Source organism: Protopterus annectens, chromosome 4.part0, assembly GCF_019279795.1.
Source record: "Protopterus annectens isolate FY-2018-M chromosome 4.part0, PAN1.0, whole genome shotgun sequence".
Classification (NCBI taxonomy): Eukaryota; Metazoa; Chordata; order Ceratodontiformes; family Protopteridae; genus Protopterus; species Protopterus annectens.
This window is the reverse complement of record NC_056733.1, coordinates 1,664,698,154-1,664,709,795: the sequence shown is the minus strand read 5'-3', so window position 1 is coordinate 1,664,709,795 and position 11,642 is coordinate 1,664,698,154. Positions and strand designations below refer to the sequence as shown.

Below are 11,642 nucleotides of genomic sequence, written 5' to 3'. Positions count from 1 at the left end.
CTAAGCAGAAAAATCATGGATCTGCACGAATGGATGCTGCATCCAGACACCTTCCTTCAGATAACACAATCATGGGGGAGGCCGGACATAGATCTTTTTGCCTCTCACCACAACCATCAACTGAAGAAATTCTGCACAAGGACATACCACCCACAAGCATGGAAAGTGGACGCTCTCTCCTTCAGCTGGAATACTCTAACAGTCTATGCATTCCCTCCTCTTCCATTAATGACCAAGGTCTTACTGAAGATCAGGGCAGAACAGCCAAAAGTGATTCTGATAGCTCCGGACTGGCCAAGACAGCACTGGTACCCACTGTTAAGGAGCATGTCACACACGAAACCGTGGCCTCTACCACCATGGCCACTTCTTCTGACACAGCACAACTACAAAACTCTGCACCCCAGCCTGAAAACCTTACAGCTGACAGCCTGGAAAACACCTTGACTCCTTGCCAGGATAAACTATCCAAGAGAGTACAGGATATCATCATGGAAGCTCGCCGGCCTTCAACAAGAAAGGTATATTCAGCAAAATGGAAAAGATTTCACACTTGGAACACCAAAAGGGGCCAAGATCCGACAGTAATGAACATTGCACAAATCCTGGAATACTTGGCAGAAATGCTCCATAATGGCCTTTCTTACTCTTCCATAAAAATTCATGCTTCAGCAATTTCAGCAGAGTACAACACTGATCCTCCAGTATTTTCTCATCCTTTGCTAAGGCAGTTTCTAAGAGGAATTAAAAACATCAAACCTCCAAGGAAACCACCAGTGCCTACATGGGACCTTAACTTCATGTTGGAAAAATTAACTTTACCTCCCTTTGAACCAGCAGCATCTTCAGAACTACAGTACCTGTCTTGGAAGACTGCCTTCCTTCTGGCCATAACCTCAGCAAGAAGAGTATCTGAGTTACAGGCCCTCATGGCAGTACAACCATTTCTTATTTTTCATCAGGACAGAGTCTCATTGAGAACCAATCCTTCATTCATGCCAAAGGTGGTATCCAGGGTCTCACTGAACCAAGCTATCCACCTGCCTACCTTCTTTTCAAATCCACAAAACAAAGGAGAGAATCTTTTGCATACCCTGGACATTCACAGACAGTTGCGCTACTACTTGGACAGAACTAAGAATAACAGAAAAACTGACCAGCTCTTTGTAGCATATGCTGCTGGTGTACAAGGAAAAGCAATTTCCAAACAGACAATTTCAAAATGGATAGGGAATTGCATTCGATTCTGTTATTCCTTCCATGGAAAAACTGTGCCAGTTAACATTAGACCTCATTCCACCAGAGCTACAGCCACCACCACAGCCTTCTTAAGCGGGGTGGCTACAAAGGACATTTTAGAAGCTGCTACATGGAGCTCCGTGCATACATTTTCCAAGCATTACAACTTACATTTATATTCCAGATACAGAGCAGGCTTTGCTACGGCAGTCCTGCAGGGCATTTTAGCTACACCATCCCTTTCTTAGGTCCTACCTCCCCCAGCTTGGCTATGGTATTCTACCCATATGTAAGGACTGCAGATGCATCCTTGAAGGACATAGTACAGTTTTGTACCTACCATAAATGTAGATGTCCGATAGGTATGCATCTGCAGTCAGGTTTCCCTCCCTCCTACCCCTCTGTGGTATTCCATGGGTTCTTACCCCTCTTCTAGCTAGCTGGGGTTATCTATTATGGTGTATTTGTTTTATATTACTGTGCATGTTTGGAATTTTTGCATCTCTCCAAATTTAGCCTTCCTTAGAGGGCACCTGGCATCTGGGGCAAGAAAAACTGAGGAAGATGGCGCCGGCTGACGCTTTTATACCCCAGGCGCTCTGACGTCGGGGTGAGGGCGACATCAGCCGACGCCGGACCCAGACTTTGGAATCCGGCCGACCGAAGGGCTGCCTGAGGCAGGACAACCCATATGTAAGGACTGCAGATGCATACCTATTGGACATCTACATTTATGGTAGGTACAAAACTGTACTTTTCCATTGTCATGTGCTCTGTTTCCATGTCTAGCTAATCCCACAGTTTTTATTTTTGACTTTTCAATCATAGGAACTTTAATGCACATGCCATGGTGATCTGTGAGCATGTTGTTTTGTTGCTTGTCTGCATTCTTTAAAAAAGATTTGTGAGTGTGTTTGACTTGTTGGCTTTTATATCTAAATGCATGCATTGATTAGGATTCTGGTGTAATGGGAGGGCTCCCGAGTGAGCATTAGATTTATATCTTTTCATACACAGTTGTGCTTAGTAGCGACCAATGAACATTGCAAGGGAGCAGTGTGCTTCAGACAATCTAATGGTTTTCTTTGGCCAGCAGTTTGATTGCATGTTTTCCATAGGTGCACACAGTAATTGGACCTTCCTAGGAACACTTGAGACACTAGAATATTCAAACCCATGATGAGTACCAGGCAGAACAAAATGTGCTAAAGCATGACAAAGTGAATAAGTCTACATCTATTGGATTCAACTTACACATCATAGAGGCAGTAACTGTTTGTGTTTCTATGTCTGTGTGAGAGCTACCCTGTTGCCCCATTTATATTACAGTAGGTAGTTCAATGTTTTATATTAATTGAATGTATGTGTCTCAGACTCAGTGCATGTACATTCATTGAATAAACCCAGACATGTTTTTTTTTTTTTTTAACATCTCATGTGAATACAGAAGCACTGACGTTTCATCTCTCCATTAACCTGTATAAGCAAGTAGTTTTCTTCCCCATGAGAGGAGGAAATTTAAACAGGTGGAAGCCGTTTGACAGATTAATTTAAGTGGTAATGCCCTGATAAACTCAGACAACAGGTTTAAAAACTGAATTCCACGCCATCTCAGAGCTAGACACTTAATATAAGAATATTATTGGAAAGGGGACAGAAAAGGTATTCAGAAGAGGTGCTATGAATTTTGATTATGTAAAGTAGGATCCATAAAACATAAAGAGACGTTTCTCTCTCTGTACATTGCCCTTCAAATGGTAGAAAAGTTTTAAATTCACTGACACTGCAGTAAACAAAAACAGCTAGGTGATAATGGAACAGCTTTTTATTATTCTTTTTGAATTACAGATTTACTGTCAAAGCCTTGCTTACATATTTTCTCTTGACATGTTTGATTTTAATAATAATCTTCACAAATGGTGAAATGAATTCCTTTTAAATATTATAAATGAAGAAAAAAACATTTAAAATCAAATATCCATTTTCAGAAATGATCCATTCAAACTAGAGTACAAGAACTTGCTTATAATGCACAGAAACTTCAAAATAAATATGTCAGAGTAAAACTGCTAGCACTTTTTAAATTATATCAACACATGACTCAATTATGGTGAATCTTAGGACATATTTTAAACTGCTGTATGTAATTATTCCACATTAAATTCCATGAAAGCATAATCTTCAAGTCTGCATAAGGGCTTTTTGAAGATTTTTACCCTGAGATAGCTTTTGAAGTCCAATTTTATTTGTTCTTTTACTTTGTGAGTTGGGTGTGCGCAAAACTTTGTCCTACATAGGCAACATCAGGCTCTGACATATATAAATTATAACCTATTGCTGTCATGCAGAGTAGATCCCTTGGCCCCCTTCTCCCAATAAATGTTAATTATAATTATTTTGAAGATCAGAGGGGATATTAGTCCCTATAATCCACAAATCTACTGTCTGTGTCTTACCCATCTTTGGTATTTTGTTGCCTCTAACAGAATGTGAAGGACTGTTACCTGCTCATGTTTAAGCTTCATTTAGTATTAGTAATAATAATAGCTATGCTTTTCTTCTTTGTAAGGTCTTTCTTCTGTCCACTGCATTGACTGGAAAGTGAAGACAGCTGGAACCCTAAAAATACAGTATAGACTTTATATAAATATGTGCACACTTATGCAACAGTGCTATAATATTAAAGCATCAGCTGCAAGTATTTTGTTATATTGGGGCCTAATTCAAAAAGGCCTGCTCTCAGTATAACTGACTTACTCCAGAATATTACACCAGAGTAAAGCAACTTGCAGTGAGAACAGGTCATTTGGAATATGGCCCCGGTGTAAGTTTATTTATAGATGGTCCTTACAGCGAAGTAAGTCACTAACACTAAAAGCAACTCTTTCGGAATCAGGGCAGGCTTACACTGGAGTAAATCACTTACACTGACAGCAATTATTTTGGATCTGGCCCATTGCTTTTATTAATCCTACATTTTTATTTTATTTTATTTTTTTATCCAGGCCAACTTTGTTTGTCCAATTCCTCTAACAGTTTGTTTGCTTCAGACCATTATATACTGCTGTTTCTATACTATACATGTTGTTATGGTTGTAGAAACACTGTTCACATGTTTCAAAGGACATCACTTTGCTGTGGTTGACTCTTCTCCCACTGTCCATCTGTGTGTGTCTGTTGTTTTTCCTTAATTTTTTTCCATCCAAGTTTACATGATTATTCATTACCAAAAGAGAACCAACCATATACATACTGATTACATAACTCAGCACAGATCTGTTCAGCTGTCTCCTGTTTGCATTGCTGTCTGTGGTCAGCAGTAAAAGAAATATATGTGTAGGGCATTGTGTGTGTGTCTCTGGGAGAGCAGGGGAATGATGCAGGTTCAATCCGCAAAAAAAAAAAATCAGTCTGAAAAGTGTTTAAGTCAGGGATCTATTGTGTCGTAAAAGATGTGACAGTAAGGGGTGATCATTTGATTACACCCCCAAGCCATTTAGCACTTGTACATCACTTATACTGTCTGAGTAGGTCTGCTGTATTGGTGTTGAGTTCTATGAAATGTAGAATAAATGGAGTGGATGACTATGTTCTGTTTTTATCTCAGAAAGTTCCCTTTCAAGAGAGTTTATTTTCATTTTATTTTCATTATTTTTTTAATTTGAACTTACTTTATTTTTAAGTGGATTGTTTTTTAGTAAAAACATGAAAAACTTGTGAGTATTTGTGCAGTTAGAATTTCACAGTAATTTTTACCCTTCATGCAGTGCTTGGGATTGAAAGGTAAGTTTAGCTGAACCATAAAACATTGGGCCCTGGCAGTCAAACAGTGGCTTGGTGCTCTCATCTGTAGTCTGCTGGGGCAGTGCCGATCTGCTGCATTACAACACTTAAGTGTATACATTTATAACCCTTAGGCAGTGTCCGGCCCAGTTAACAGAGACAAATGGGCTTACCTGATATGATTTCTGCAGTAACAACACTCGTTTCATTGATTTCCCCTCTGCTGCCCACAGACTATTCATTGGATTCAGCAGATTAAATGGAAAATGGCCATTTTTAACAGAATATCTTACAGAGTGATAAGAGCTATACTAAAGTCAAGTTTCTTCAAGAAAAAGATTCACTGCTTACTGCTAAACTCATTTTAAAACAGTTCTGCCTGCATTGTGGGCTTGTAGTGGAATATTTTGGGACCCCTACTGAATAAAGAACTTTATTCCCTCTTCCTTGGTATTCAGCCTGCAGCGCACAATAATCCCTGGCATAACAAACAACACACTATATCAAACTGTGGTAATTGTGGGTGCAGTTCATGGGATAGCTATATAAAGAATGTAATTTGCTGAATATCTGCAATGCAAGTATGTGAGTTTTGAACTTCTTCCTTACCAAATTTGCACGGACTATAAAGAAAAGTAAACAGGTGTGCATAACCTCAAAAACTTCTAAAGAACAAAGCAGATGAGACAGTCTTGTTTAGAAACAGTAATTAAAAATAAACCCTAATCCTAGGGCTGTAGCAATATGCATTGTTATTACTGAAAATGTTGCAAGTCATAAGAAAGTGTCAATTGCCTATGAATGAGTTTTTTGAGGGGTACTCATGGCCAGATCCAGTACAAGGTGACTTAGGCGGCTGCCTAGGGTCTGTGATGGCTGTGGGAAGGGGGTGCTGACCTGGCCATATAATGAGTCATAACCAATTTTTCTGATTGGCAAAAGCAACTTATGTCCTCAGCAGCTGAACGACTGGACTCTTTAAAATGCATTGCTTCTCAGCCTGGAAGTGTGTGCATGTGTGTTTGTTCTGTGTGTGTGTGTGTGTGTGTGTGTGTGTGTTTGTTTGTTAATTTATGTACTGTGTGACATAGAGCAATTCACTTAACCATACATTGCTTTGTAGCAGTTGTAAATTTGGGCTAGGATTCTTAAACGTCTCCAGGACTGCATGCAGAGTCTGTCATAGTCAAATGGGATTCTAGGTAGGGCAGTGGATCAAAGACCCCCTACACACATGCAGCAGCCATTGCAGTGTCCAATTATTTGGCTAGATCTCCCCAGTCACCATGAACAGTGTTGAAACCCATCAGTATGTGTACTGTTTTCTTCATTACTTCTACAATGATTACAGGTATTTGGATTTAATTTAAAACTTTGAACTTTATAGCACAAACACTGCTAAACAAAACAGTACAGTCTCACAATGAAAACAGACTTGGCATGAACAGTAAACTTCTCTGCCTTTGAAACAGCATTGGAACCCAGAGGCAAAGAAAATGCATCTGGCCAGTGGCAGATTAAGTTTACCTTTTGGTAAATGAATTACTGATACTGCAGCATCACCACCCACCTTAGTGTACACCACAGTATCAGTAATTCATTTACCTAGTATGGGAGAAGAATCCACAGCTTTCTGCACATGAGGCAAGTATGCTACCTGTTGTGCTACTAACACTATTTTCAAATTCTGTAGCATAAACAGTGATGGACATTTGCTAAACAAAACATCTGCACATTGAAAACAGACTTGGCATGAACAGCAGTAAACTTCTCATCCCTTAAAGCTCACACTTCCTTGAAAATGCACTAAAACCCACATTCTTTGAGTGGTCTGGCAGCTGGTGTAGAGCATTTACGCTCTTGTCTCCTGTAACTAAGGTACAGAGTTTAGCCCGAGCAAGTTAACTAACTTGCCATCCCTAATTAAGACATTTCACACACTCACATTAACACATACACAATGTGTGTGTTGATACACGTATGAATGTAAATTTGCATTGCACCCACAGATACAGATAATGCCTTTAAAGAAAACATGTAATTTATTTTTTTTATTCAAATTAAATGTTATGGCATCCCCCCCAACCAGCAGGCCCTAGGTGACTGCCTAGGTCTCCTAGTGCTGTATCCGGCTCTGGCTGCATACCTAATAACTATGACCCTGTTGTCATTGTTTGCCAGCTATTCTCTACTGAATAACTGATCTAGTTCAGAGCATGTTATGGCAATATCACCAACACACCAAATGTTAACCCAGCATAGGCAAATTATCCTTCAAGGGCAGCAGGCATACATTTGTAGATGAAGCACTGAAATGCAAACTTGTTTGCAAACAGCAGTCTTTGAGTTTATAATAGTTCTCTTTAATGTGGAATAATTCAGATTACTTCTCCAGAGATTGTGTACATTGACTTAGCATATGTTATCAGGTGGTTAATCCTTATGCTGCCATAAATACTTATTTTTACAGCTAATTTCAAATCTCTGTAATCAATGTAAAACTAAAGAAGAAAAACAGTATGTATACGAACAGATTCGAACAGTCATATAAAGGGACGTTGGAATGGTGGTGGTGGGAGTCCTGGTCCTTAATAGTATGTAGACGAACAGATTCGAACAGTCATGTAAAGGGATGTTGGAATGGTGGTGGTGGGAGTCCTGCTCCTTAATAGTATGTATAAGAACAGATTCGAACAGTCATGTAAAGGGACGTTGGAATGGTGGTGGTGGTGGTCCTGGTCCTTTATTCTGCCTAGGACCTCATTTGTCCATGTTCCAGTTCTGCAAGTACTCTGAAAAGCCTCACAGAAACAACCATTGTTTGCTGAACCAAATTGTATTGTAGGATTATCAGCCATATGTAAAGTAATAACTACATCACATTTCATGTACTGTTGGAATTTATTTTAAGTTTTTTCTTTTTTATTTCTCTCACCCCTTTAATTTTTTTTTTAAATTAGAGTGCAGGAAATGTAATTACAGTTTTGAGAAATATGAAATGCGTAATTTCTCCATTTTGTGATGCCACAACATGAAACTACCATTGTTAAGCAATTTCAGGGGAAGATTCGTATTGTGTGCTTTTTTTGGATAAATGCACCTCTGTATTTGCTTAAGTGAGTATAATGCCAAGACATGGAACTAGGGCATACCCGAGAACTAATTATCACTCAGGGCTGGTAACTGATCATTCACAGAAGAGAGAATGACTATGACGTTAGCCTTCTCCTTACATAAAGCACTTTGAAGCTAGGCACTATGGGCAGAAGAGATCCTGAGTCTAGGGAGGGGTTGTAAAAACACTTAAGTTCACATTGAGAATATTATAGCTCAGTCATCTAAATGTTTACCTGTTTGGGAATCATTTGTGCCACACCACAGTCATTTTGTATCCTTTTCATCAAAATTTGCAGACTACTCATGCCTAAAAGATATACACATGTACGTAAATAAAGCTGGTGTTCGTACATGAGTACTACCACTACTATTTACTTTCTCACCCCCTTTCATACAGTCCCCACAGGTTAAATAAGAAATAAAAGTCTATATGGGACCAACTTTATTAGGCTGAGCATGGTCCAGGCAAAATCTCTTGCAGTAACATTTTGAAGACTAATTCAAATCTTTATGTTGTAGACATGACCTTCATCATCCATGCAGTAACATTTTGGTGCCTGATTAGCTTTCTGTTTTAATTTTTCTGCACTCAGCCATCCATTTGCATCTTTAATTTTTTGATATACTTTACACATGCATGGTGTCAGGAAATCAAAAGTCATGAAAAGCTGATAATTAGCTCTACGTTTAGCTGTGATGAACTCTTAGCAAATCAATGAAGCTTGATTGTTTTGAGACAGGGCCAAACCCATTCACTGGAGTACTTCAATTCAGTGCGTTTAGAACAGTAATATTACCTTGTCAGGAAAGCTGTCATCTGACAATGGCTGAACTCTTCAGTTAATGTACTTGGAGTTGTAGTTCACAAGCCAAGAAAGCGTATACGCACATGCAGATCATTTTTTTGTTCTAGTGGGTACATGGGAAGGGGGAACAGTGCTGTTTAGTTTTCAGATACATACACAATTTCACTTGAGCAACAGAAAGATCCTTGTTGGATCACTGACAAAACAATTTGTTCTGTAGTTTTTACAAATGAGTGTGTCTAAAAATGTTTTCCAAAAAAATAATAATATAAAAATGGTTCTGTAACATAATTAGTCAGCCAGGAATACGTCTTATGTATTTAATTTGATTGCCGTCAGTTAGTCAACTAATAGATACATCAGCCATAATAGTGCATAAAAGTATTGTTGCAGTATCTCATGTAGTCAGAAAATGTGTCCTAAGCCAAAAATTATAGTTAGTAAACTACAAAATAGTTCATTTGCTTATGCCTCAGTTAGCCACAAATATTACAGAAGTATCAGTTTTAACTCAGCCCATCTTAAACCGTCACAACAAGCCATTATGGTAATGCATCCTTTAAAAGAATTAAGTGTTGAGGGTCTCTGGTTACTAACACTGGCTACTAAAAAAATAAATGTTTAAATGTGGTCGTTATGCTCACAGGAAGAGTGATCATTTCATACTGTTACAGCTGTGTCGCACTGGCACAGTTGCCTACTCTGTTGCAGATGTATATGAATTACGTGAACACTGAGAGTATACCAACCCACTCTTGATTCCTTTCTCAAACTTGGGGAGCTGTTTCTATATTTTACATGGGTTTGTGTTAACCTATTGGTTGCTAGTCCTCTTACCTACAGAGATAATCATCATGACATTGCGTTGTAGGCAGACCTGTGTCCTCTTTTCTGTAGAAGTGGATACACAAGGCATACTTGAAATTTAGCACATCTTTAGAGCTTTTATTTGCAGGTTCTGCTGAAACCATACAAAAAGATGTTAACAGAGTTTTCCAAATAATCAGATGCAGAATGGATTTGTCATAAGTTAGTAAATTGTGGTTGAGGTGGGTGTAAAAAACTATCTTTCATGCTGGTAAATATCATTTGTTTTGCTGAAAGTCTTAAGGAGAGACCGAAAGGGGATGGGGGGGGGGTCTCCAGTACAGAATGTCAGGTTTAAGTTATCTTAAGGTAAAGATGTCTTCAAAAATGCCTGTATAACACCTCCATGGTTACACTCTTACAGTGTCATGGTCTCCTGAGCATAGGAAATTGGCTGCACTCTCTCATTTAGGGCAAATCAATAAACGACCACAACTGAAGACTGTAAATCTCAAAATTTAGTCCCTTTGTTTGCACTTTCAGCAGAGGTCTTTTAAACTGAACTGTACCACTCTTCAGAGTGGCAACAAAAATCAAACCAGGCTATTTTTGTAGATAGCAGTAGAATGGAATACAGGTTTAGTTCAATCCAGATGCATGCATTTAGCCATATGAATCTACTGATGAAAGAGCTGTTATGTGTTAAAGCTCTGCAACTGACCTCTACCCTACTCTACTCAACCCTTCCTCCATCTCACTCTGTTTCTCTCTCTCTCAGGCATGTTGAAGGCATACATTGAACTACACACAGTCATCATCTCAGGCAGTTTATTACGGAACTTCACAGCTCTTTCTTTAACATTGTTTCATTAAATCAGATTTCATTTGTTCAATTTCCAGGTGTGGTCCATGACTGTATCTCCATCTCACTTGTTTCCTTTAACTATTGTGTGTGCATGATATGTACTTTATCTTTATTTCAGTGTGCATACATGCAAAACTCTCTCAATGTTTTAATGTTTTCATATGCTACAGGCCTTCATTTCCTGAAAACGATTTGTTGATTGTACACTGTACAGATTCTAATAGTCTATCCTCCATTCCCGAACTGGTGACACTACTGTAGATGCAGATCCACTTTCTCTGTAGAATTGGAGTATAACTCCAGCATCTTGAATTTAATCCTTTGCTCTCAGCCAATACTGCTCATTTAGTCTTTGCCAATGCCATTTAACTTCTTGGTTATTTTAACCGTAATCTTTTTCCTGCTTTCTCCTTTTTATGACCTTCACTCTTAGGGTGCATGCTTTCTCTAACTTCACCCCTGTAAAGTGTGCAACATTACAGTCTTGCATTTAGTCTGTCAAGCTTCAGCAGGTTTCTTCCAGTCTATAATTGTAGCAGCATTGTTGGTGTTCTTAAAAAAATGCCTGTACTTGTGGTCTAATCCCTGTGCCATGTCTCAACACATATGTACTAATCACAACTGTTTCAAGTCCTAAATCTGAGACTTTTTTCTGCTTGCTACTAATAGTTCTTAACTACCACTTTTTGTCTGTGGGCAGTCCACCAGTTCTTGTGCACCTCAGTATTTCATGTCCTGTACCTTTATTTTAACATAACAGTCTCCTGTGAGGTATGTATTTAAAGGATTTGTTATATTCCAGATTCTAATCATTCATGGGGTTTCCATTCTGTTCACTGGGGATCAAATTACAAAAGTAGATCAAGCCAAACTTGCAAGACCTCTGTCGCTTAAATTTATACTGCTGCCACCTACAACACAGAGTTCTGGAACTCTTCAATAGTGCCACACATTGTTTTGTTCTACAACCTTTCATGGTATGGACAGGAGAATACTAGGCCTGCGATTGGCTGCAGCTTTGATTT

At 38.8% G+C, this 11,642-nt stretch overlaps 1 protein-coding gene across 4 annotated transcripts in view; it reads left to right on the top strand.

The window, feature by feature from the left end:
* Positions 1-11,642, top strand: part of PCDH1 (protocadherin 1) — a 1,308,367-nt gene that overhangs the window by 1,095,743 nt on the left and 200,982 nt on the right. The gene's annotated exons all lie outside the window — the stretch shown is intronic.